The following is a 27,909-nucleotide window of genomic DNA, read 5'->3' as shown; positions in this document are numbered from 1 at the left end:
TCATGCAAACAGAATTCAAATACCTAATGGTCTCAGTTTAGGATTTCCAGCACTATTTCTAATGCCATACTACACCTGTCTCCCACATCAAAGCACTGGAATTTCAATCTGCCCCGCCTCTGAGATAATCCACTTTAATCTATTTCACTCCCTATTGCCCCTAGAAGCCAATATTGGATAAAATTTAACATTTCACTCATTCTGGGATAAAGATAGCATAAAATCATACTGTGGTGCTTGCACATGATGTTTGTAAAAAAGAAAAAATCAATAAAAGTATTCCTTTTTCTCTGGTAACATATTCTCTATTACCAAATTTGTGAATGTGTGGGGAGGAATCCATTCACTAGGGGAAGGGAATCAACAAAGCTCTGTTTATCTTAATAATTCCCGTGCTCCACAAACAAGAATAAAGTAAATTCCACCAGAGTAATTCAGGAATCTTCACACAGGATAATATTTTCCTTACCTAAAGTGCATTTATAGGCATTTATTTCTTAACATCTCTTTTTTCAGCCACATTAATTTTCACACTGAAATCTGTGATGCTTTATACTTATTGATGGCAATTAGAAAAGAGAAGAAAAAGGAAGTTGGTAGTAAAATGCGAAGTAAAGAGAAAGGTAGATAGATGGGCACATTTCTGCAACAATACTTGGAATAGGTAAATGATGCAGATGAATAAATAAACTCAAAGCCACAGGCCAATATATCTATGAGCAAAAAAGCTGAAACAAAAGGAGGAGGTTATGCCAGACTTTGTTTTTTTGCTGTGGTGGAATCAAAGGTAGAAAGGTAGAACTAAGTATATATTTAGCAGAAAAATAGTGTGCCTACTGTACTAAATAAAAATTATCTTGGTGACAATCAGGTTTAAAAAATATAAAGTAAAAATTTTAAGAAATTGAAATTCTAGATAAAAATCAGATAACTACTCTAGAAAATACAAATTTGAATACGTATTTTTTGAAAAATAGAAAAACTCAGGTTAAGTTTCATAAAAGTACCATCTGAATACTCTAGAAAGAATAAATCCTGACAAAATTTTTAGCAAATAAGGATTGGTAAGTGAAAATTAATTGTCTAGGGGCTTTTATAAGTAATTTAAGTGTCTATGATTGCTTGACTTGATGTCCATGTTATTGAACATTTCAATGATCAAGAATCAACGATTACGACACTGAGCTATCAAAACTGGTAAAATTGTTACAGAGCTTAGAGAGGTACATGTAAATAGGCGACTAATAAATGTATCTTTTGAATAAATGAAATATATTAAATACGAAAATAGATTTCTGGACTATTAAAGAAAGTTTACATTTATAGATATAATTTAGAAACGATGTGACTAGAGTTGATCATTGAATACTAGATTGGCTAGTACTTTCTGGGAAAAAGCATTAAACATAACACTGACAGTGTCCAAAGCTGCTCTTTGAAAATATTCAACAGAAAGTGCTCAATTGAATACTTTTACTCATTAAATTGATGTGATATATCAGATATGCTTAATTCAAATCTCTTTTAGGAGTGGATAGACGGCTTAGATTTTCCTTCCACTACAGTACCACAGACAGTAATAATCAAATGATGGTTGTAAATGCTAGTTGATTGATTACTAAGCAACTTATAAGCTTTTTTTCCCCTTTAATAATGTTCTATACTTACCAGGTTGGATCAGTGATGAAATGTCCAAGGCCTGAAATTTCTACGATTAGTGTCATTCTTTGTGATAAGATATTATTTAATCAGAAGGACCATGTCCAAAAGAAAATTTGTTTCCTGGGAAAGGGAGCATATCAGCCTATTATAATACATTCATGGATAAGAATGACCAATCATGAACTCTGGGTATTTCTACTTTGATGCTGCAGAGATTGCAATTACATTTGCACTGATATATTTTCAGCCTGAAATAATATGTTAAGCTTTTGATATATGCCCTAAGAAATGATGATCTTGGCTCCGAAAAGGATTTCTACCATCAAGGGGACTAAAGGAGTTTAAAACTGGAAGCACACCCTGGTATTAAAACCAGGAAAACAGTGGACAGTAAGAGATAGACATCTGCTTTTTAAATTGTATTTTTTGGGAAAAACAAAAAGGTTTTCTCATTAATAGATTTCTTTCACTGAATATAAACATAAGCTTAGATCTTGATGTAGTTAAAGAATATATTCTTTTTTATCCTTTTTTCTGGATGCTAATCTAATTAAAGTTATTCATCAGGTATCCCATAATTTAGCAAACGATTGTTTTCAAAAATTAGAACAAAGTTGTCAGCAACTGTTCAACACTGATGAACTCCTGAAACACTTCCTTGCTTTGGTTCATCAAAACAGACAGTACATTTTAGTCAAACACCCTGATGATATACACATTTTCAATATCTAGTTTTTATATATTCTTTAATTGTGGAATTGTTGGAAAATTCCCAAATGTTCATTTGCTTCCTCTCATTAAAAATGGACACCTATCACTTCTGTTTTGAAGTTTAAACAGTGCATTTAAACATTTCATTACTATTAATGTTAAAAACCCTTGTTTTTTTATGTAGATACACTGACTTTTTTTCCTCATTTGCTGCATTAATTTGATAATAATGTGAAATGGTCCTAAGTTATTCTGCAAATTTAAGGCTACACACACACACACACACACACACACACACACAATAAAAATTAAACAGAAGTAGAAAATAGTTACTAAACAGCCAGACTTTGATATATGTAAGCTGCTACTTTGTTTTGTAGGGTTTCAAAACTTAAGCAGATATATTCTTCTCCCAGTTCTTCTGATTTATTTTTACTCAAATCCTGAACATTACGTTAATCTTCTGTATGTTTGACATTGCTTAATATCAGTGAGTACTTATTCCAAAATAAAGCTCTAATTCCATTTCTTCTTACGACTTAGTACACATTGTTTATGGTGGCTCTTGCCTGAAATAATGAGATGGAAGTTGATCTCTCTTCTTTCTCTCTCTCTCCTTTTCTCTCTCTCTCACACACACGCAGACGCATGCGTGCATACACACACACACACACACACACTCTCACGCTCATAGGATCAATATTTATGGAGTGTTCACTGAGTCCCAGGCATTTTCTCAGCCATTAGTAATACAGCAGTACACAAGACCAAGTTCTTAGCCTCTTAGCCTTTTGGGAATTACATACTGGCATCTGAGTCTACTTGTAAAAGTTGTTTTTTACTGACTACCACGTAAAGTATGTTCATTCATGGCTTGTGAGTAATATATTGGGGTATTAGGAAGTTAATATTTATATAGTTAAACTAAATATAACATTTAGTTAAAATATGAAAAACATGGAGCGTCTTTACATAGTTAAACCTCCTAGTTTTCTAGCAGTGCCAGTGAAATAAAACAATAAATTATAATTTGAATGGTATTTAATCCACAAAACTCTATCTTCGCTTTTTAAAAAATCATTCATATGATCAAAAAGAAAGGTACTAACAATACTACTGCATGGTTAGTGAATAATTCTCAATAAAATAGAGAATAAAATGGCCAACTACAAACTTATAAATTAAGCTTATAAGACATTGATTAAGCAACAAATTTAATAATAACTTGTATCATTTTCTGTGAAAAAATAAAGTTTAACAAGAGGTGTACATATATGTGATAAAATATTTGAACAATGAATATCATTTCATTTTTCATGCGTTTATACGTAGCTATCAGTTTTTTTTCTGTCCATGATAAAATTGTGGGAAAGATAGAATAACTCTTACAAGACTAGTATTAACACTTCCATTTTTAAGATAAGGAAACGGGTTCAGAAAATACACATAAATATGGAAGAAAAATTAATAAATTATAAGAATATGATGTAAACCTAGGACTGTCATCACCTTCTAATAGTTCTTAATTTTTCCAACTTAATCCTTTATGATATTATGTTCAAACTGTGGGCTCTAGATAAAATATGAATATTGTTTTAAATAAATATCTACTACTTACTGTCTGTGCTTTCTCCAGTGCTAAATAAAACCATAATTCAATTTCCTTATCTCTAAAATTTGAATAATAATGGTAACCTATCTTATAGCTATTATGGAAATTATTGTTTGAAATAGTATACAGTGTCTGTTATGTCAACTGTTACTTAGCACAGACTCTATTGATCTTAATTTCACTTTTCTTTTAAATCTTCTTTTTCCAGGATATGTATGTATGCAGTGTGTGTGTTCTTTTTGATAGAATTACCAATCACCAGCCCTTACATTTTGGCAACACATTAAGCACACACAAAAAATAATGCCCATTTGTACTTTTCCCACTCTTGTACTTTTGTAATATTAAAAATTGGTGACATAGAGCATGCAATCAAAACCTGCAGAACAATTATATAATTCTAATATCATGCATATCACTTCCATTGTTAGTAAAACTAACAATGTTAGCTCCACTTCAATTAAGCCGAAACTATCTCTATAGCCTTTTCCATGTATTGCAGAAGCAATACCTTGTTGATATCATCAAATATTCCTGAAAGTCATTGCAATGGTAGCATAACTCTAACTCTAGGTTAGCACAGTAACACATCGCATTTCTTCTTTGCTATTTTTATTTTTCTTAGTGAAGTAAAATTTCTTTATTCTTCTTTCAGCTTTTATTTAATTTCATTTTCTCTCTTAAGTGCTGTTTATTCATACATATTAACTATTCCTTGTCTAAAATTCTTGGAACCAGAAGTGTGTAAGATTTTGAATTGCTTGGGATTTTGAAATATTTGCATATACATAATGAGACGTCTTGAGGTTGAGACACAAATGTAAACACAAAATTTATTTTTCATAAGCACTTTACCAAGATAGTCTGCAGCTAACATTACATAATATTTTTAACAATTTTGTGCATAAAATAAAGTTCTTGTACAGTGAACCATCAGAAACCAAAAGTGCTACTATCTCAGCCACCCACGTGAACAGTCTGTGGGGATATTTTTTTGGCAACACCATCATTCCTAACTCTGAATTTATAACTACTGATAAGCATTTTCTTATATTTTTTTCACACATAAGCACTTAACCATAATAAATATGACATAATATTAATACAGTGAAAAAATAATATGTTTAGGGTAACTAATCAGCACACTAGCTTCACCAGAATACCTTTAACAGCTGTTAAACAACAGCAACAAAAAATAAGAGCAGGCTTTCAGTCTCCACCTAAGAAGCTGTGTTTTGATTCAAAGGTTACTGTAGACAGTATTTTATCTTTTGTAGGTGAGAAAAAAACACTAGAAACAGTCGCCAACCAGGAAGTGGATCCTCTAGGGATGAGGAGACATTCAGCTGGATGGCTTTTTTAAATGCTTCCTCCAGAATCATCTGTCTCATTAACAACACTCTTTGTCTTAGAAGTCACTTTCTGATTTTATGAACTGAGAAGATTTCTGTTTCTGTTATGAGTGCACACTGCTTTAGGCCTTCAATAAGCTCATCACATATTTTCACCATGTTGTCGTGGGCTCTTTTTCTGCAACGTATAAATCATCTTCATGATCACTATTTTCATGATCACGTTGATTCGGAACCATTTTGGCTATTTGATCATCAGTCAATGAATGAAAAACTGCATTCTCATTATCACTGTTAAAAACTTCCTAAATTCCACTTCTTCCGGCTTACTGAGGGACTCTGAAGGTATTTTTTGCATATGTAAGGAGATCAGACATCGTTTTTTTTCCTCACTTGATATGTGGAATCCTTCAAACCCACCACCTTATTCATCATCATCACTAAACATGGTTACAGACTAGAGGCTATTCCAGACATGCACAACTGTGTCTTTAGTCACTTTATTCTAAGCATTGGCAACAGCGTAGATGGCATCCTTCATGCTAAACTTCTTTTGAAAATCTTCTACATTCACATCTCTCTGTTGACTGCTGCTAGCATGCTCTTCAAAAAAAGTGTTTTTATATTTACTCTTTATTGATCTAACCATATGTTGGTGATATGATGGAATTAATGAAGTCATATTTGGGGAAAAACACATGGCATAAAATTATTTTTGATGAGAATTTCAACTGGAGGATGAGGAGAACAGTTGTCAAGGAATAACAAAATCTTGCAATCATCATCCAGTCCAGCGACGCTGCAGTGAGCTTGAGCTGCTGGTACAAAATGTTTGTGAAACCAGTCAAAGAAGACGCCTTGATGATTCATGCTTTCTTGTTAGCATAATAATGGACTAAGAAATTTACTCCTTGAAAAGAGTGAGGATGCAAGCTTTTTCCTATCACAGGAAGTTTATACTTATGTTTGCCTGTTGCATTAGTACATCCCAGACACTTATTCTGTCCTTGGCATACTTAATTCCTATAGTGGCTGTCTTATCAGCTCTAGTCGATGTCTTTCTAGAGCAACAACACCAAAACAGAAATGAATGTTTCATCAGCATTATAGACTTGTTCTGGCATCAGATCTTCATCAGCGATAATCTTGATATACTCATTAATAAATTTATCTACAGCCTAATGGTCAGCAGATGCTTTATCACCATAAATCTTTAAAAATGCAATGTCATGACTTTTCTTAAATTATTGCAACCAATCTGTTTGGTATTCAGAGTTCTCTTCAATTTTCTAGTTCATTGTAATAGATCTTTGCTAATGTCATGATCCACACACCATTAAGTGGCATGCTTTATAAATAAAGCATATTTATTTGTAGCTTTATTCAGTGTTTTTGTATTTTTCATTATCTTCTGCTGATCACTTTCAGCACAGATCTTCAGCAGTTTACCCTTAAGTTTCTTCAGGGGTATATATGTGTTTCTTCAGGGATGCTAACATATCCACTTTGGTTACACAACTTACATATTTATTTTTAGCTTTATGCAGTGTTTTTGTATTTTTCAATATCTTCTGCTCATCACTTTCAGCACAGATCTTCAATAGTCTATCCCTGCGTTTCTCCATGGGTATATAGGACAGTTATTCTACCACCATATTCTTCTGTAAGATGTTTCACACGTACACTGCTGTCCAGTTTCTCTAGCAACTTGACTTTGTCTTATATAGATAAACAGAAACGCTTTTATTTTTTCTTATTACCATTACCCACAGAGGTATTTGCAGACCTTTTTGACATTTTCAGTAATGTCTTTACACCAAAGAGCAGAGAATAAGCAAGAAAAAGCACAGTCAGTAATGCACGTAGGTCTTGGCCCCATGTAGGGCACTGGTGGGAACACACATCCAGCCTGTACATGTGCCATTTTATTACCCTTCGTAGAAGGGCATGGAGAAGATATATCACAGCTGAAGTGGGCTAAGATGGTCATTCTTCCTTGGAGATGCTGAATAAACTGTGGGTTGTGCCTTTTGACTGCAACCTATCACATGAAGTTAGGTGTGGAATTTTCCACTTGTGGCATCATATTAGCATTTAAAATGTTTCAGATTTTGAAGCGTTTTGCATTTCATATTTTCAGATTCAGAATGCTCAACCTACAATGGGTTCTGATATATTTCTTCACTTAATTTTTGTAGATATTTAGATTCTAGTGTTTCACTTATTTTAATAAAATACTTAATGTATATTTGATTTATAGTGAAGAAAAGCAATATGTAAAAAAGGAGAAATACAAAAATAGCTATTTATTATTGTCCTTTATCCACCACTGAGCTTTCATCTTTACCACTTAATCTGTGGGAAAATTTCATATTTCACGTATTTCTTGAAACACATTATCATGAGTTGAAAGTTATAGATGGTTTTTCGAAGAATGAAGGCTATGAAAACATTTGTCTCTTTGGTAAAAAACATTTTAAGGCAATTTTATGAACATATGAGTAGATATTTCCTGAATATCTATGATGATAACGCAAAAGAAAAATCCCAGGTCGTGACATAACAATTTGTAAAATACTTCACTTGGAGTAGAAACAATTGTGCAAATTACTTCATGTCAGTGAGGCTCAGTAGTTTACTCTGTAGTATGAGAAAATACTACTTTCTTTACAGTGTTTCTCTAAGAATTTCATTGCACATTACTTTGGAAAGCGCTCTAAAAGTTTTTAAGTTTGAAATATGCCTAACATACAAAACAAAATAGCATAATATAATAGACATCCATGTATTTACTTCCATATTCAACAATTTTAATTAAACTTGCTTTATATTATTTCTGAGTATTAAAGAGGGAGTCAAAATTTTCCTCTCCTGAACGATTTCTATTTTATTCTTTCCCTCTCTGGTGTCGCTGTGCAAATTTCTTATTCATATTTCACATTATCATTAAATATGTATGCTTGAACAATATTCAGAAATGTTTTATAATTTTTCTTAATTAATACATTTCATCATATTATACTTATTCCAAACATAGTGGTTTCTTACTCAACATTGTACTTTTAAGATTTATTCCCATTGATGCATTTGGGTCCAGCATAATCAAGTGCTGTTTAATATTCTATGAAATAAATGTTGAGTAAGTTAAGGATACTTTCAGTTTACTTAATAGAAATTCCCGACAACCTTTCATTTAAATTTAGGGGTTGTTTTCTCAAATAATAAAGATTTGGACAGAGAGTCAGTCCCTAAATAATGTTATTGTAGGCCAGGCTCACTTCTTTCCATCAGCAATCCTCACATTCATTCTTAGACCCGTAGCCTCATAACTGAAAGGTAGTTGCTTCAATTCACCGTATTATGCCCTCACTATTAAGCAAGAACTAGGCTGGTCTCCTATGTACAGCCCCTCAACACACACACACACACACACACACACGTCTTTATAGGAAGAGAAATAACTTTCTCATAAACCTCACAGGAGATCTCTCTTCAAATATTACTAACCAAGATATAATTTACATGGACTAAAAGGCAAAAGAGAAACTTTGAAAGCGTTTATTTGTTTATTTTCCATAGTAGAATGCCAGAGAAAGTGGCATATAGAGACTGACTTATGGCTGCTAATAGAAATGTCTGCCAATAACATGTCACCATTTATTCAAGCATTTTTGTATTGGCCAATATTTAGATTTTCTTCAACTTTTTAATATTATATAGAATACTGAAATAAATCTCTTTGGGCATATGTGTAATGAGAGTGTCTGTTTATGTACATATGTGCATTTTGGCTGCTCAGTATCTTAATCACCTTTATATGATTGAGAAACCTTTTGTGATTGTTGTTGCAATGCAGAGCTTGCCACCTACTATAGAAGCTGAAGATAACGGTAATCATTATCTCAGTCTCTGTTGCAGCTAGGGTATGCCCGATGACCTAAGCTCTACCAATTAGATTAACCCACTCCCCAGAATTTTAATTATGATATAATGATACATTTAAGCACTATAAAATTCTCACTGGTAGCAATAGCAGTAGGGGCAAGATCAAGTTACTGAAACAATAGTGACACCCATGTAAGTTATAGCAACTTATCTTTAATGGTGGTGAGCGTGGTTTCCTCACTGAATCAGTTCCCGGCTCCAGATTTTGGACATTATCCTTGACTGTATAGAAACTAATAGTCTTTTGATGAATTTTTGTTTGTTTGTTTACATTAGGCTTAAGCAAGGGAATTTTTTTTGCCTTGTTGTATTTTAACTTTCATTTGCATTATGTGATTGCTCAGGTGGGTACACATTTTCCACGTGTATTAAAAAGTAATATTTCCTCTTTTATGACACTTTGGTTTCAATATTTTGCCCAATATCCCACTGGATTTTTTTTTTCTTATTTATTTGTTGGAATTATACATGTATTCTAGATGCCAAACATTTACAAATGTTATAAACACTTATAAAATTTGACCACACCTTCTTTAAATTTGTGGTTTGTCTCTCGATACATAGTTACCATGTTCAGAAATATGGAAGAAACTCTGGAGATTTTGTATAGTGATTAAAATAACTTCGACTGTGGAGTTATTCATTCAAAAATATTTATTGAGTTTGTATCAATCTATATCCATAATGAGTAGAAACCACACAGTTGATTTAGACAGGAGAAATGTAATACAAAAGACTGGTAAACTTTGATAAAACAGTAACTCTAAAATACAAGAAAACTCTATATGGTACCCTGGACCTGAGGGAGAGTATTCAATGAAGAAAAAATTTACAAGGGGTGTTTTCTCCACAAGACTAGGGTAGTTGAAAAACGTGCAGTGGCAACCCACTCAACAGCACCGCGTTTCACTGCTTTGCTCAGGTCAGAGCTATTCGGCAACTGCTGGACGATAACAATGGCAGAAAGCAATTCTCCGTGGCATAGGTTCCACACAGTTGAATCTCTTTCAGTGGATCTAGGTAAAAGGATATAGAAGGAGTGAGCCAATGACAAAGTCTTTTTTTTTTTTTTGAGACGAGGTCTCACTCTGTCGCCCAGGATGGAGTGCAGTGGCGTGATCTCGGCTCACTGCAAGCTCCGCCTCCCGGGTTCACGCCATTCTCCTGCCTCAGCCTCCAGAGTGGCTGGGACCTCAGGCGCCCGCGACCACGCCCGGCTAAATTTTGTATTTTTAGTAGAGACGGGGTTTCACCGTGTTAGCCAGGATGGTCTCGATCTCCTGACCTCGTGATCCGCCCTCCTTGGCCTCCCAAAGTGCTGGGATTACAAGCGTGAGCCACCGCGCCCGGCTGCCAATGACAAGTTCTTTTCTTTTTAATGACAAATTCTTAACTGCAAGCAGCCCACAGGCAAAAGTTAGCAAGGGCCCAGGTACACAGGTGGGCAGAGGGAATCAAAAAACCTGTGGAGGTATGAAGCCTGGAAATTGTGGTGTCCATGCTGAGAAGGCTGCAGGAAGCCAGCCCCAGCTGTAAGATTCCTGAGGGACCTCAGATTCCGAAGTATAGCACCTCTAGATGTTCTCACACTCACACCACCCACTCACTGTAAGGAGCCAGGCACCATAGGAGAGCCCTTTCCTCTACAACATCTCTCCGGTGCCCTCTACTGAGAAGGCTTGAATACTGTGCTCACTATGAGGAAGTAAATACAAGAGGAATTCCACACATTATGGCAGAGTGATTGCGGGGTAAATTTGGAGCTGAGAGGCAATACATTATTTATTGACAAATATGTGGCGTGCTGGCCAGCATAGTAGATGCTAAAATGTCACAGTAAAAATAAGAAATAAAATTATCTTCCCTATAGAAATTATACTTTTGTAGAAGATATATGATATTATCCAAAGAAATGATTAATAAAACAGTGAAGTTCTATGAAACAAAAATAGAGTGCTATAAAGTGTAATGACATTTATTGAGGTTCAAAGAAAGTCTCCTGAACGACAATCATATGTTTGGGGAATTAATATTTAAGATGTATACTGAATATGTGAATATGAGGTATATTAATATTCCTATAAAGCTTGCATAGTAAACTGTGATAAATGTTTAGACTTGGCAGTTACTGGCATGGCAGCTGATAACCGAAATTTAATAATAAATGAGATTGATGAAAGAGTAGAGAAAGATAAAAAGTCACATGAAGGAATCTTTTGATAAACACACCTGAAGAGTTTTAAACTGCTTGCAAGTCAATTAAGATGCAAATTAATATGTATTCAAAAGACAACATGTAAGTCATTCACGATCTCCATTAATATGGCTTGTGGGTGGCAGAATTCAGATTACAGAGAGTTAAACAAGTAATAATCTCATAGAACCAAAAGTAGAGATCATAACATAAATAACACATTGATTTTAATTTCCAACTCAAATTAAAAATTAGATTTCATATAAAAATTTGGATTATGGGTCCTTTTGAAAAATTGGAAACCTTATCAATCTTTCCCTAAACTGGCTTGAAAAAATATTCAACCGGGTTGGCGCCCCCCCTTGAGATTATAGGGTCCATACATTCTCTTTTTTTTTATTATTATACTTTAAGTTCTAGGGTATGTGCGCACAACGGGCAAGTTTGTTGCATATGTATACATGTGCCATGTTGGTGTGCTGCACCCATTAACTCATCATTTACATTAGGTCTATCTCCTAATCCTATCCTTCTCCCCTCCCTCCACCCCACGACAGGCCCCAGTGTGTGATGTTCCCCTTCCGGTGTCCAAGGGTTCTCATTGTTCATTTCCCACCTATGAGTGAGAACATGCAGTGTTTGGTTTTTTGTCCCTGCGATAGTTTGCTGAGAATGATGATTTCCAGCTTCATCCATGTCCCTACAAAGGACATGAACTCATCCTTTTTTATGGCTGCATAGTATTCCATGGTGTATTTGTGCCACATTTTATGGACATTAGGGTCCATACATTCTGTATTTCATCACTGTCAGTATTGAACTGCATCACTTTTAATATTTCTACCTGGCCTTTCTAGCACTTGCACTCATAGACTCTGCAACATGCAGTTCTTTAAAGAAGATAATGTGGAAGAGAAAAATGTGGTGTCTGATAGTAAAAGAGGGTTATGGTTTTTGTTTTTTCTTCCCTTTTTTTTCTTCTCTTCCTTCTTTAAAGTCAATAACTGATTGCCGAAACCAAGGTGTATACTGGTTGATAGAAATAAGCCCATACATAGAGAGAAATTATAGATAGAACTGAGAAAGTTGAACTCTATTTACGCCTATTTAATTACTGGAATAACACTTACCAAGCTACTTAAACTCTGGTGCTTAATGTCTTCACTTATACCGTGAGAATTAATACCCACTTCCTGAAGTTATCCTACAGAATAAATGAAATCATGTTTCCAAAGCTTATCAATAGTTCATGATCAAGTAACTATTTGAAAACACATAAAGGAGACACATTATTAATATAGTAATCAACATACCACAGTGGCTGAAAAAGAATTAAACTCAAAGCACTAAGTTAGTCATTACACAATCCCAGGCTGTTTCATTAGGCAGTTGATGGTAACACATGGGGAAAGCAAAGGGACATCAAGACAATAAATCAAATACATTCATGTGCTGCTAAACGACAGGGATATGTTCTGAAAATCTGAGAAATGTATCATAAGGCAATGATGTTTGCCATGCAGATTTCACAGTGTACTTACATAAACCTGTATGGTATAGCTTAGAACACACCTAGGTTATAAGGTATAGCCTATTGCTTCTAGAATACAAACCTGCACAGCATGTTACCATATTGGATAATATAGGCAATTGTAACACAATAATAAATATTTGTGTATCTCAACTTATTGGAATCTAGAAAAGATACAGTAAAAACACAGTATAAAATAATAATAATAATAATAATAATAATAATAAAACAGTACCTATATAGACCACTTAGCACGAATGGCACTTAAAGGGCTGAAAATTGTTCTGGGTGGATCAGTGAGTGATTAGTGAGTGAATGTGAAGGCCTGGGATATTACTGTACACTACAGTAGATGTCTTAAACATTAGGCATTAGGGTAAATGTATAAAATACATTTTATTTCTTCAATAATACATTAAACTTAGCTTACTGATAATTTTTTGCTTTATAAACTATATTTTATTTTAGCTTTTTGACTCTTTTCTACTACAACATTTTTTTTTGGAATAAAGAACCATTTTTATTACAAATGATTGACTTCCCCAATTGTAGATGTTATGATCATTAACACAGTCATAACAGAGAATCAGAGATTAAGGGAGCAAAAGATAACATTTGGAAAACAGTCAGATGACACCGTGGATCCTATGGCCATGATTTCATTCAAAGAAATGTGAGGCTAGAGGTCCAAGACTCTGTCAGGCATGTAATCCTTGGGTATAGAAATCTTGGAGTATGAATACTTGAATCAGTATTATCTTTAGACGTGTCATTTTAGAAGCAAATGGTCCTCTGACAGTGATGTTTTAGCAGGAAGAATAGCATCTTCTAAAGCAAAATGGCCGCTAGCCACAGTAGCCAGAGCCAGAGCCACATCCACAGCCATAGCCAGTTCCATAACCACAGCCATACCCACAGCCGTAGCCAGTTCCATAGCCACAGCCAGAGCCAGAGCCATAGCCACAGCTGTAGCCAGTGCCATAGCCACAGCCATAACCAGAGCCATAGCCGCAGCCATAGCTGCAGCCATAGCCACAGGTTGCCGTAGTAGTTGCAACACATGTTGTCAAGAGGAGAGACTTGAGATGGGTTTCAAGAAGATGCTTCTGAGGTGTGGACGTCTTCTACTTCCCTGAGACCTTTATATACTGTCAGTAATTGCCAAAGCATATCATTCATTCCCTGACTTAGCCAACAAATATTTAAACAATTATTATGTGCCAGTCACTGTTGATCATCAATAATATTTTGCTTAAAATGAGCCAATTATTTTGGAGACTCTAGTTTCATTTCAGGAACATCATTTTAATCTGCTCTGCCAAAGAACCATCTCAGTGAAATCATGTGCCCAAATATAAAGCTGATACTAATTTTCAAAATGTCCTATCAGTAGATATATATCTTACATAACAAGTTTTGGGGGCATCATAACAAAATTTTATCCTTTTTCTCTCTCTCTCTTTTCCTAAAATATCTACCTCTACCCATAGGGAAAGAGACAACCCTATTCCCTTTCCTGAGTCATTACAACTTCTTTGCCAGACTTCTTTCTCCAACTCACTCTGCACTTCCACACCTACCCCTTGTCCAACCTCCCTCAAATCCCAAGAAACATATTCACATCTGATCATTCAAAGCCAGACTGTATGCTATCTGCAAGTGCTTCTTATATTTTCCTTCCATCCTCCAGGCAAACCAAGACCCTGGGGAGGCAGAGAAGCCCTCCTTTTGTCTCCCATTTCTTCAGCTATATAAGTAATTGTCATTGAGGAGCCTTTTAAAAAAACCAAACCGGCTTCATTTTAAATATATATATATATTTTTGTTGTTGTTGTCGTTGTTATACTTTAAGTTCTAGGATACATGTGCACAACGGGCAAGTTTGTTGCATATGTATGCATGTCCCATGTTGGTGTGCTGCACCCATTAACTCGTCATTTACATTAGGTATATATCCTAATCCTATCCCTCTCCCCTCTCCCCACCCCATGACAGGCCCCAGTATGTGATGTTCCCCTTCCTGTGTCCAAGTGTTCTCATTGTTCAATTCCCACCTATGAGGGAGAACATGAGGCGTTTTCTTTTTTTGTCCCTGTGATAGCTTGCTGAGAATGATGGTTTCCAGCTTCATCCATGTCCTTACAAAGGACATGAACTCATCCTTTTTTATGGCTGCATAGTATTCCACAGTGTATATGTGCCACATTTTCTTAATCCAGTCTATCATTGAAGGACATTTGGGTTGGTTCCAAGTCTTTGCTATTGTGAATAGTGCAGGGGGGTGAGGCACCACCCGCGATGTGGGGAGTAAGAGCCAGCCCCTCTCCCCCTGCCCGGCTCTTAGGACTCCCATCGCAGGGGGGTGAGGCACCCCCTGCGATGTGGGAAGTAAGAGCCAGCCCCTCTCCCACCCCTGGCTCTTAGGAACCCCATCATGACCTCGTGTTTCTGTGGCTTTCTAGTTTTGTCTTTTTTTTTTTTTCTCAGTCTTTTAGACGCCCAGCTGCACAACTTGATTGCCTTACAAATGACCTGCTTCCAGGATGCGGAAATTTCTAGTTTCTTCTGTGACCCTTCTCAACTCCCCCATCTTGCATGTTGTGACACCTTCACCAATAACATAATCATGTATTTGCCTGCTGCCATATTTGGTTTTCTTCCCATCTCGGGGACCCTTTTCTCTTACTATAAAATTGTTTCCTCCATTCTGAGGGTTTCATCATCACGTGGGAAGTATAAGGCCTTCTCCACCTGTGGGTCTCACCTGTCAGTTGTTTGCTGATTTTACGGAACAGGCGTTGGAGGGTACCTCAGTTCAGATGTGTCATCTTCCCCGAGAAAGGCTGCAGTGGCCTCAGTGATGTACACGGTGATCACCTCCATGCTGAACCCCTTCATCTACAGCCTGAGAAACAGGGATATTAAAACTGTCCTGCGGCGGCCGCACGGCAGCACCGTCCAATCTCAGTATCTTCTTATCTGTTCCATTCCTTTTGTAGTGTGGGATAAAAAAGGCAGCAAGGTCAAATAAGAATGATATCACAGGGTGAACACCCAATGTGACATTAGGAGTAATACCTCCCTAGGATATAGAATATACTGTCACAGAGTATACACAGATGGGGTACACCCACTGTGATATTAGAAGCAATATCTCCCTAAAGTATGAGGAAAAATATCACAGGGTGTGCACACTGTGTGATATGAGGAGTAATATTTACCCTGGATATTACGACTAACATCAAGGGTGTACACACACGGGGTACACGCACTGTGATATCAGGAGTTGTATCTCCCTAGGATATTATGAATACTATCACAGGGTATATACTATGTGTGTACATCCACTGTGATATTTGAAGTAATATCTCTCTATGAGATTGCAAATAACATCAAAGCATGTACACCCCTGTGATACATTAGGAGTAACATCCTTCTAGGGTATTACAGATCACGTCACAGCGTGTACACCTCTGTGACGTTTTGTACACACTTTGTGACATTAAAAGAAACATCCCCCCAGGATATTATGAATAACAACACAGGAGGGGTACACACATGGTGTACACCGCCTGTGTCATCAGGAGTAACATTCCCCTAGGATATTATGAATAATATCACAGCAGGTGTACACACATGGAGTACACCCCATGTGACATTCGGAAGAGCATGCCCCTAGGATATTAGGAATAGTATCACAGGTGTTGAATACGCATTTTTAATGTGTAATGTCACCCCCGGTGACATTAAAAATAACATCCCCCTTGGATATTATGAATAATATGACAGGGAGTACACCCCGTGTGACATTAGGAATAACATCCCCCAAGGATATAAGGAATAATATCAGAGGGTGCACATACATTGTGACCTTAGTAGTAACATCTCTTTAGGATATTACAAATAGTATCACAGGGTGTACAGGCATTGTGACATTAGTAGTAACATTCCGCTGGGATATGACGAGTCATATCACAGGGTGTACACGCCCGTGACAATAGTAGCAACATTCCCCTAGACTATTAGGAATCATATCACAGGAGGTACAGCCCCTGTTATTTACAAGTAACATGTCTATAGAATGTTACAACTCATATCACTGTGTGACTCTGTGTACACCCCATGTGACTTTAGGAGTAACATCCCACAAAACTATGATGAAAAATATCACAGGGTGAACACCCCCTGTGACCTGAGGAATAACGTAGTTTTAGGATATTATGAATGATGTGACAAGGTGTACACACCCTGTGACGTTAGGAGCAATATCCGTCTAGGATGTTAGGAAGACTGTCACACGGAACACACCCCCGTGACATTAGGATATGACAAATAATATCACAAGGTGTACACACATCGTGACATTAGTGCTAATATTCCTCTGGTACACTATGAAGAATATCACAGGGTGTACATCCCTGTGACATTAGGAGTAACATCCCCCTAGAATAGTAAGAATAATAACAGGGGGTGTACACCCCCTGTGACATGAGGAGTATCACCTCACTAGAATATTACGAATAATGTCACAGGGTGTTATCGTCTGTGCCAATAGGAGTATAGACCCCTGGGAAATTATGAATACTATCACAGGGTGTACAGCCCTACGACATTAGGAGTAACATCTTTCTAGAATATCACGAATAATATCACAATGTGTACACCGCCTGTGTCATTAAAAGTAAAATTGCCGTGGGATATTACGAAATAGAACACAGGGAGGACACCCCGTGTGACATTAAAAGTAACATCCCCCGAGGATATAAGCAATAAGATCAGAGAATGTACCTGCATTGGGACATCAGTAGTAACATCTCTTCAGGACAATACAAATAATATCAAAGGGTGTACACACATTGTGAAATTAGTAGTGAACTCCCGCTAGGATATTAGGAATTTTATGACAGGGTCTACAGGCCCTATGACATTAGCAGTAACGTTTTCCTAGAAGATTACAAAGACTATTAAACGGTGTACAGGACCTCTGAATTACGAGTAACATTTCCATAGCATATTGCACGTAACATCACGGTGTGTACACGCCGTGTGACATTAGGGGTAACATCCCACAAAATTATAACGAATAATTTCACAAGCTGTGCGCCCTCTGTGACATTAAAAGTAACATTTCCCTAGAATATGATGACAATATCACGGAGTGTACACCCTCTGTGATATGAGGAGTGACATCCTATGAGGATAATACGAGTAATTTCACAAGGTGTACAAACCCTGTGACATAAGGGGTGACATCCCTCTAGGACATTATGGATAATATCAAAAGGAACATACCCCGTGTCACAATAAATGCAACCTCCCCTTAGGAGAATAAGAATAACACCACAAGGTGTACACACAATGTGACATTATTATTAAGGTAAAGCTAGGATATTGGGAATAACATCACAGTGTACAGAGTCCTGTGACATCAGGTTTAACATTCCCCTACAAAATTACGAATAATATTGAAGGGTGTATACCTCCTGCGACTTTAGAAGCCACATCTTGCTAGAATATGGAAGATAATGTTCCAGGGTGTGAACTGAGGGTGGCAGTATAGAAAGGATCCTAGGAAAAATCCGGGAGTAATATCACCACCCTATGGCCCCCTGTATATGACCATCCACATGGCAGGGGGGCGGGTGCCCACCGCGATGCAGGGAGTAATATCACCATCCTCTACCCCTCTGGATATTACCATCCACATCGCAGTGGGGCGGGCGACTCCCACCCACGCGAGGAGTAATATCACCCACCTTTCATACCCTGGATAAGACGATCCACATCGCAGGGGGGCAGGCGCCACCCACGATGCAGGCAGTCACATCACCCCGTCTCACCCTGTGGATATGACGATCCCCATCGCAGGGGAGTAAGAGCCATCCCCTCTTCCCCCCATGCCTTAGGACCCCCATCGCGGATCCTGAGATCCTTAGGACACACCTGGAGGACTGTGGGTATGAGGTGTCCAAGAAGAAAGCTCAAATCTGCCGACGGCAGGTACCTTACTTGGGATTTACTCTCCGACAGGGGTCCGAAGCCGCCCGGGAACAGAAAGAAAGAAGGTTATTTGCAATATACCGGAGCCTAAGGGCCGAAGGCAGGCGAGAGAATTCTCAGGAACTGTGGGGTTTTGTAGACTGTGGATCCCAAACTTTGTAGAATAAGTCAACACTTTGTATGAGGTCACAAAGGGGGCGGGAACAGGGAATCTTTGGAATAGGGATCCCAAGAACAGCAAGTCTTTCACGACTTGAAGGAAAAACTTCTGGCAGCCAAAGCCCTGGGGCTACCAGATCTGACAAAGCCTTTTCCATTGTATGCGTTAGAGAGAGAAGAGAGGGCAGTTGGACGTTTAACCCAAACTCTGGTGCCCTGGCAGAGGCCGGTGGCCTACGTCTCTGAACAACTAGACAGGGTTTCTAAAGGATGGCCCCCCTGTTTGAGGGCCTTGGCAGCAACTGCCCTGCTAGAAAAAGAAGCAAATAAGCTGACTCTTGGGAAGAACCTGAACATAAAGGCCCCCCGTTTTGTGCTGGGTGAGAGCCAGCCCTTTATCCCCCCCTTGCTCTTGGGAACCCCATCACAGAGGGGGTGGCACCACCCGCGAGGCGGGGACTGAGAGCCAGCCCCTCTTCCACCCCAGGGTCTTAGGACGCCCATCACAGGGGGGGAGGCAACCCCCGCAAGGCGGGGACTCAGAGCCAGCCGCTCTTCCGACCCTGGCTCTTAGGACCCCCATCGCAGGGGGGGAGGCACCCCCCACGAGGCGGGGACTGAGAGCCAGCCCCTCATCACCCTCTGGCTCTTAGGACCACCATCTCAGGAGGGGGAGGCAGCCCCCACGAGGCAGGGACTCAGAGGCAGCCCCTCTTCCGCCCCCGGCTCTTAGGACCCCCATCGCAGGGGGGAGGCACCCCCCGCGAGGCAGGGACTGACAACCAGCCCCTCATCCCCCCGGATCTCAGGACCGCCATCGCAGGGGGGGGAGGCTCCCCCCCAACGAGGCAGAGACTGAGCGCCAGCCCGTCTTCCCCCTCTGGCTCTCAGGACCACCATCGCAGGAGGGGGAGGCACCCCCCACGAGGCTGGGACTGAGAGCCAGCCCCACATCACCCCGGGCTCTTAGGGCCCCCATCGCAAGGGGGGGGAGGCACCCCCGCGAGGCGGGGACTGAGAGCCAGCCCCTCATCCCCCCCAGCTCTCACGACCCCCATCGCAGGGGGGGAGGCACCCCCAATGAGGCAGGGACTGAGAGCCAGCCCCTCTTCCCCCTGGCTCTCAGGGCCCCCATCGCAGGGGGGGAGGCACCCCCCGCGAGGCGGGGACTGAGAGCCAGCCCCTCATCCCCCCGGGCTCTCACGACCCCCGTCGCGGGGAGGGGAGGCTCCCCCCACGAGGCAGGGACTGAGAGCCAGCCCCTCATCCCCCCGGCTCTCAGGACCCCCATCGCAGGGGGGGGGAGGCAGCCCCCACGAGGCAGGGACTGAGAGCCAGCCCCTCTTCCCCCTCTGGCTCTTAGGACCACCATCGCAGGAGGGGGAGGCACCCCCCACGAGGCGGGGACTGAGAGCCAGCCCCACATCACCCCTGGCTCTTAGGGTCCCCATCGCAGGGGGGGGAGGCACCCCCCGCGAGGCGGGGACTGAGAGCCAGCCCCTCATCCCCCCCTGGCTTAGGACCCCCATCGCGGATCCTAAGAACCTTAAGGACCCACCTGGAGGACTCTGGGTATTAGGTGTCCAAGAAGAAAGCTCAAATCTCCCGACGGCAGGTACCTTCCTTGGGATTTACTATCCGACAGGGGTCCAAACGCCGGGAACAGAAAGAAAGCAGGTCGTTTGCAATCTACCGGAGCCTAAGGGCAGAAGGCAGGTGAGGGAATTCTTAGGGGCTGTGGGGTTTTGTAGACTGTGCCTCCCAAACTTTGCAGTATTAGCCAAGCCTTTCTATGAGGTCACAAAGGGGGCAGGTGAGGGAATTCTTAGGGGCTGTGGGGTTTTGTAGACTGTGCATCCCAAACTTTGCAGTATTAGCCAAGTCTTTCTATGAGGTCACAAAGGGGGCGGGGACCGGCAACCTTTGGAATGGGGATCCCAACAACAGCAAGTCTTTCATGAGTTAAAGGAAAACCTTCTGGCAGCCCCAGCCCCGGGGCTACCCGATCTGACAAAGCCTTTTCCACTGAATGCGTCAGATAGAGAAAAGATGGCAGCTGGAATTTTAACCGAAACTCTGGGGCCCTGGCTGAGGCCGGTGGCCTACGTGTCTAAACAAATAGAGAGGGTTTCTAAAGGATGGCCCCCCTGTTTGAGGGCCGCGGCATCAACTGCCCCGATAGTACCGGAAGCAAATAAGCTGACTCTTGGGCAAAACCTGAACATAAAGGCCGCCCATTTTGGGTTGGGTGACAGCCATCCCCTCTTCCCCCCCGCCTTAGGACCCCCATCGCTGATCCTACGATACTTAGGACTCACCTGGAGGACTGTGGGTATTAGGTGTCCAAGAAGAAAGCTCCAATCTGCCGACGGCAGGTACCTTACTTGGGATTTACTCTCCGACGGGTCCGACGCCGCCCGGGAACAGAAAGAAAGCAGGTTATATGCAATCTACCAGAGTCTAAGGGCCGAAGGCAGCTGAGAGAATTCTCAGGAGCTGTGGGGTTTCGCAGACTGTGGATCCCAAACTCTGTAGTATTAGCCAAGCCTTTGTATGAGGTCACAAAGGGGGCGGGGACCGGAACCTTTGGAATGGGGATCCCAACAACAGCAAGTCTTTCAAGAGTTAAAGGAAAAACTTCTGGCAGCCCCAGCCCCGGGGCTACCCCACCTGGAAAAGCCTTTGCCATTGTATGCGTTAGAGAGAGAAAAGATGGCAGCTGGACTTTTAACCCAAACTGTGGGGCCCTGGCTGAGGCCGGTGGCCTACGTCTCTGAACAACTAGACAGGGTTTCTGAAGGATGGCTCCCGTGTTTGAGGGCCTTGGCAGCAACTGCCCTGCTAGTACAAGAAGCAAATAAGCTGACTCTTGGGCAAAACCTGAACATAAAGGTCCCCCATGTTGTGGTGGCTGAGCGGCAGCCCCTTTTCCCCCGCTGGCTCTTGGGACCACCATCGCAGGGGCGATGGCACCCCTCGCGAGGCACGGACTGAGAGCCAGCCCCTCTTCCGCCCCAGGCTCTTAGGACCCCCATCGCAGGGGGGGGAGGCACCCCCCGCGAGGCGAGGACTCAGAGCCAGCCGCTCTTCCGACCCCGGCTCTTAGGACCCCCATCGCAGGGGGGGAGGCACCCCCCACGAGGCGGGGACTGAGAGCCAGCCCCTCTTCCCCCTCTGGCTCTTAGGACCACCATCGCAGGAGGGGGAGGCACCCCCCACGAGGCAGGGACTCAGAGGCAGCCGCTCTTCCGCCCCCGGTTCTTAGGACCCCCATCGCAGGGGGGAGGCACCCCCCGCGAGGCGGGGACTGACAGCCAGCCCCTCATCCCCCCGGCTCTCCGGATCCCCATCGCGGGGGGGGGAGGCACCCCCCCACGAGGCAGGGACTGAGAGCCAGCCCCTCTTCCCCCTCTGGCTCTCAGGACCACCATCGCAGGAGGGGGAGGCACCCCCCACGAGGCGGGGACTGAGAGCCAGCCCCACATCACCCCTGGCTCATAGGGCCCCCATCGCAAGGGGGGGAGGCACCCCCCGCGAGGCGGGGACTGAGAGCCAGCCCCTCATCCCCCCCAGCTCTCACGACCCCCATCGCAGGGGGGGAGGCACCCCCAATGAGGCAGGGACTGAGAGCCAGCCCCTCTTCCCCCTGGCTCTCAGGGCCCCCATCGCAGGGGGGGAGGCACCCCCCGCGAGGCGGGGACTGAGAGCCAGCCCCTCATCCCCCCGGGCTCTCACGACCCCCGTCGCGGGGAGGGGAGGCTCCCCCCACGAGGCAGGGACTGAGAGCCAGCCCCTCATCCCCCCGGCTCTCAGGACCCCCATCGCAGGGGGGGGGAGGCAGCCCCCACGAGGCAGGGACTGAGAGCCAGCCCCTCTTCCCCCTCTGGCTCTTAGGACCACCATCGCAGGAGGGGGAGGCACCCCCCACGAGGCGGGGACTGAGAGCCAGCCCCACATCACCCCTGGCTCTTAGGGTCCCCATCGCAGGGGGGGGAGGCACCCCCCGCGAGGCGGGGACTGAGAGCCAGCCCCTCATCCCCCCCTGGCTTAGGACCCCCATCGCGGATCCTAAGAACCTTAAGGACCCACCTGGAGGACTCTGGGTATTAGGTGTCCAAGAAGAAAGCTCAAATCTCCCGACGGCAGGTACCTTCCTTGGGATTTACTATCCGACAGGGGTCCAAACGCCGGGAACAGAAAGAAAGCAGGTCGTTTGCAATCTACCGGAGCCTAAGGGCAGAAGGCAGGTGAGGGAATTCTTAGGGGCTGTGGGGTTTTGTAGACTGTGCCTCCCAAACTTTGCAGTATTAGCCAAGCCTTTCTATGAGGTCACAAAGGGGGCAGGTGAGGGAATTCTTAGGGGCTGTGGGGTTTTGTAGACTGTGCATCCCAAACTTTGCAGTATTAGCCAAGTCTTTCTATGAGGTCACAAAGGGGGCGGGGACCGGCAACCTTTGGAATGGGGATCCCAACAACAGCAAGTCTTTCATGAGTTAAAGGAAAACCTTCTGGCAGCCCCAGCCCCGGGGCTACCCGATCTGACAAAGCCTTTTCCACTGAATGCGTCAGATAGAGAAAAGATGGCAGCTGGAATTTTAACCGAAACTCTGGGGCCCTGGCTGAGGCCAGTGGCCTACGTGTCTAAACAAATAGAGAGGGTTTCTAAAGGATGGCCCCCCTGTTTGAGGGCCGCGGCATCAACTGCCCCGATAGTACCGGAAGCAAATAAGCTGACTCTTGGGCAAAACCTGAACATAAAGGCCGCCCATTTTGGGTTGGGTGACAGCCATCCCCTCTTCCCCCCCGCCTTAGGACCCCCATCGCTGATCCTAAGATACTTAGGACTCACCTGGAGGACTGTGGGTATTAGGTGTCCAAGAAAAAAGCTCCAATCTGCCGACGGCAGGTACCTTACTTGGGATTTACTCTCCGACGGGTCCGACGCCGCCCGGGAACAGAAAGAAAGCAGGTTATATGCAATCTACCGGAGTCTAAGGGCCGAAGGCAGCTGAGAGAATTCTCAGGAGCTGTGGGGTTTCGCAGACTGTGGATCCCAAACTCTGTAGTATTAGCCAAGCCTTTGTATGAGGCCACAAAGGGGGCGGGGACCGGAACCTTTGGAATGGGGATCCCAACAACAGCAAGTCTTTCAAGAGTTAAAGGAAAAACTTCTGGCAGCCCCAGCCCCGGGGCTACCCCACCTGGAAAAGCCTTTGCCATTGTATGCGTTAGAGAGAGAAAAGATGGCAGCTGGACTTTTAACCCAAACTGTGGGGCCCTGGCTGAGGCCGGTGGCCTACGTCTCTGAACAACTAGACAGGGTTTCTGAAGGATGGCTCCCGTGTTTGAGGGCCTTGGCAGCAACTGCCCTGCTAGTACAAGAAGCAAATAAGCTGACTCTTGGGCAAAACCTGAACATAAAGGCCCCCCATGTTGTGGTGGCTGAGCGGCAGCCCCTTTTCCCCCGCTGGCTCTTGGGACCACCATCGCAGGGGCGATGGCACCCCTCGCGAGGCACGGACTGAGAGCCAGCCCCTCTTCCGCCCCAGGCTCTTAGGACCCCCATCGCAGGGGGGGGAGGCACCCCCCGCGAGGCGGGGACTCAGAGCCAGCCGCTCTTCCGACCCCGGCTCTTAGGACCCCCATCGCAGGGGGGGAGGCACCCCCCACGAGGCGGGGACTGAGAGCCAGCCCCTCTTCCCCCTCTGGCTCTTAGGACCACCATCGCAGGAGGGGGAGGCACCCCCCACGAGGCAGGGACTCAGAGGCAGCCGCTCTTCCGCCCCCGGTTCTTAGGACCCCCATCGCAGGGGGGAGGCACCCCCCGCGAGGCGGGGACTGACAGCCAGCCCCTCATCCCCCCGGCTCTCCGGATCCCCATCGCAGGGGGGGGGAGGCACCCCCCCACGAGGCAGGGACTGAGAGCCAGCCCGTCTTCCCCCTCTGGCTCTCAGGACCACCATCGCAGGAGGGGGAGGCACCCCCCACGAGGCGGGGACTGAGAGCCAGCCCCACATCACCCCTGGCTCATAGGGCCCCCGTCGCAAGGGGGGGAGGCACCCCCCGCGAGGCGGGGACTGAGAGCCAGCCCCTCATCCCCCCCAGCTCTCACGACCCCCATCGCAGGGGGGGAGGCACCCCCAATGAGGCAGGGACTGAGAGCCAGCCCCTCTTCCCCCTGGCTCTCAGGGCCCCCATCGCAGGGGGGGAGGCACCCCCCGCGAGGCGGGGACTGAGAGCCAGCCCCTCATCCCCCCGGGCTCTCACGACCCCCGTCGCGGGGAGGGGAGGCTCCCCCCACGAGGCAGGGACTGAGAGCCAGCCCCTCATCCCCCCGGCTCTCAGGACCCCCATCGCAGGGGGGGGGAGGCAGCCCCCACGAGGCAGGGACTGAGAGCCAGCCCCTCTTCCCCCTCTGGCTCTTAGGACCACCATCGCAGGAGGGGGAGGCACCCCCCACGAGGCGGGGACTGAGAGCCAGCCCCACATCACCCCTGGCTCTTAGGGTCCCCATCGCAGGGGGGGGAGGCACCCCCCGCGAGGCGGGGACTGAGAGCCAGCCCCTCATCCCCCCCTGGCTTAGGACCCCCATCGCGGATCCTAAGAACCTTAAGGACCCACCTGGAGGACTCTGGGTATTAGGTGTCCAAGAAGAAAGCTCAAATCTCCCGACGGCAGGTACCTTCCTTGGGATTTACTATCCGACAGGGGTCCAAACGCCGGGAACAGAAAGAAAGCAGGTCGTTTGCAATCTACCGGAGCCTAAGGGCAGAAGGCAGGTGAGGGAATTCTTAGGGGCTGTGGGGTTTTGTAGACTGTTCCTCCCAAACTTTGCAGTATTAGCCAAGCCTTTCTATGAGGTCACAAAGGGGGCAGGTGAGGGAATTCTTAGGGGCTGTGGGGTTTTGTAGACTGTGCATCCCAAACTTTGCAGTATTAGCCAAGTCTTTCTATGAGGTCACAAAGGGGGCGGGGACCGGCAACCTTTGGAATGGGGATCCCAACAACAGCAAGTCTTTCATGAGTTAAAGGAAAACCTTCTGGCAGCCCCAGCCCCGGGGCTACCCGATCTGACAAAGCCTTTTCCACTGAATGCGTCAGATAGAGAAAAGATGGCAGCTGGAATTTTAACCGAAACTCTGGGGCCCTGGCTGAGGCCGGTGGCCTACGTGTCTAAACAAATAGAGAGGGTTTCTAAAGGATGGCCCCCCTGTTTGAGGGCCGCGGCATCAACTGCCCCGATAGTACCGGAAGCAAATAAGCTGACTCTTGGGCAAAACCTGAACATAAAGGCCGCCCATTTTGGGTTGGGTGACAGCCATCCCCTCTTCCCCCCCGCCTTAGGACCCCCATCGCTGATCCTACGATACTTAGGACTCACCTGGAGGACTGTGGGTATTAGGTGTCCAAGAAGAAAGCTCCAATCTGCCGACGGCAGGTACCTTACTTGGGATTTACTCTCCGACGGGTCCGACGCCGCCCGGGAACAGAAAGAAAGCAGGTTATATGCAATCTACCAGAGTCTAAGGGCCGAAGGCAGCTGAGAGAATTCTCAGGAGCTGTGGGGTTTCGCAGACTGTGGATCCCAAACTCTGTAGTATTAGCCAAGCCTTTGTATGAGGTCACAAAGGGGGCGGGGACCGGAACCTTTGGAATGGGGATCCCAACAACAGCAAGTCTTTCAAGAGTTAAAGGAAAAACTTCTGGCAGCCCCAGCCCCGGGGCTACCCCACCTGGAAAAGCCTTTGCCATTGTATGCGTTAGAGAGAGAAAAGATGGCAGCTGGACTTTTAACCCAAACTGTGGGGCCCTGGCTGAGGCCGGTGGCCTACGTCTCTGAACAACTAGACAGGGTTTCTGAAGGATGGCTCCCGTGTTTGAGGGCCTTGGCAGCAACTGCCCTGCTAGTACAAGAAGCAAATAAGCTGACTCTTGGGCAAAACCTGAACATAAAGGTCCCCCATGTTGTGGTGGCTGAGCGGCAGCCCCTTTTCCCCCGCTGGCTCTTGGGACCACCATCGCAGGGGCGATGGCACCCCTCGCGAGGCACGGACTGAGAGCCAGCCCCTCTTCCGCCCCAGGCTCTTAGGACCCCCATCGCAGGGGGGGGAGGCACCCCCCGCAAGGCGAGGACTCAGAGCCAGCCGCTCTTCCGACCCCGGCTCTTAGGACCCCCATCGCAGGGGGGGAGGCACCCCCCACGAGGCGGGGACTGAGAGCCAGCCCCTCTTCCCCCTCTGGCTCTTAGGACCACCATCGCAGGAGGGGGAGGCACCCCCCACGAGGCAGGGACTCAGAGGCAGCCGCTCTTCCGCCCCCGGTTCTTAGGACCCCCATCGCAGGGGGGAGGCACCCCCCGCGAGGCGGGGACTGACAGCCAGCCCCTCATCCCCCCGGCTCTCCGGATCCCCATCGCGGGGGGGGGAGGCACCCCCCCACGAGGCAGGGACTGAGAGCCAGCCCGTCTTCCCCCTCTGGCTCTCAGGACCACCATCGCAGGAGGGGGAGGCACCCCCCACGAGGCGGGGACTGAGAGCCAGCCCCACATCACCCCTGGCTCATAGGGCCCCCATCGCAAGGGGGGGAGGCACCCCCCGCGAGGCGGGGACTGAGAGCCAGCCCCTCATCCCCCCCAGCTCTCACGACCCCCATCGCAGGGGGGGAGGCACCCCCAATGAGGCAGGGACTGAGAGCCAGCCCCTCTTCCCCCTGGCTCTCAGGGCCCCCATCGCAGGGGGGGAGG

At 44.9% G+C, this 27,909-nt stretch overlaps 1 long non-coding RNA gene and 1 pseudogene across 1 annotated transcript; both read right to left on the bottom strand.

Moving 5' to 3' along the window:
• Positions 1-9,918: 9,918 nt before the first annotated feature.
• Positions 9,919-27,844, bottom strand: LOC117975590 (uncharacterized). The gene is made up of 7 exons (XR_010109689.1): positions 26,548-27,844; positions 24,016-25,928; positions 21,485-23,396; positions 18,951-20,865; positions 15,772-15,997; positions 12,607-12,680; positions 9,919-10,298 (listed from the first exon to the last, which is right to left on the bottom strand). It is a non-coding gene; the product is annotated as an uncharacterized LOC117975590 (long non-coding RNA).
• LOC117975589 (keratin-associated protein 21-1-like) lies at positions 13,669-15,765 on the bottom strand (annotated as a pseudogene).
• Positions 27,845-27,909: the final 65 nt, after the last annotated feature.

Source organism: Pan paniscus, chromosome 14 (assembly GCF_029289425.2).
Source record: "Pan paniscus chromosome 14, NHGRI_mPanPan1-v2.0_pri, whole genome shotgun sequence".
In the NCBI taxonomy this organism is placed as follows: domain Eukaryota; kingdom Metazoa; phylum Chordata; class Mammalia; order Primates; family Hominidae; genus Pan; species Pan paniscus.
This window is presented reverse-complemented; position numbering and strand designations above follow the sequence as displayed.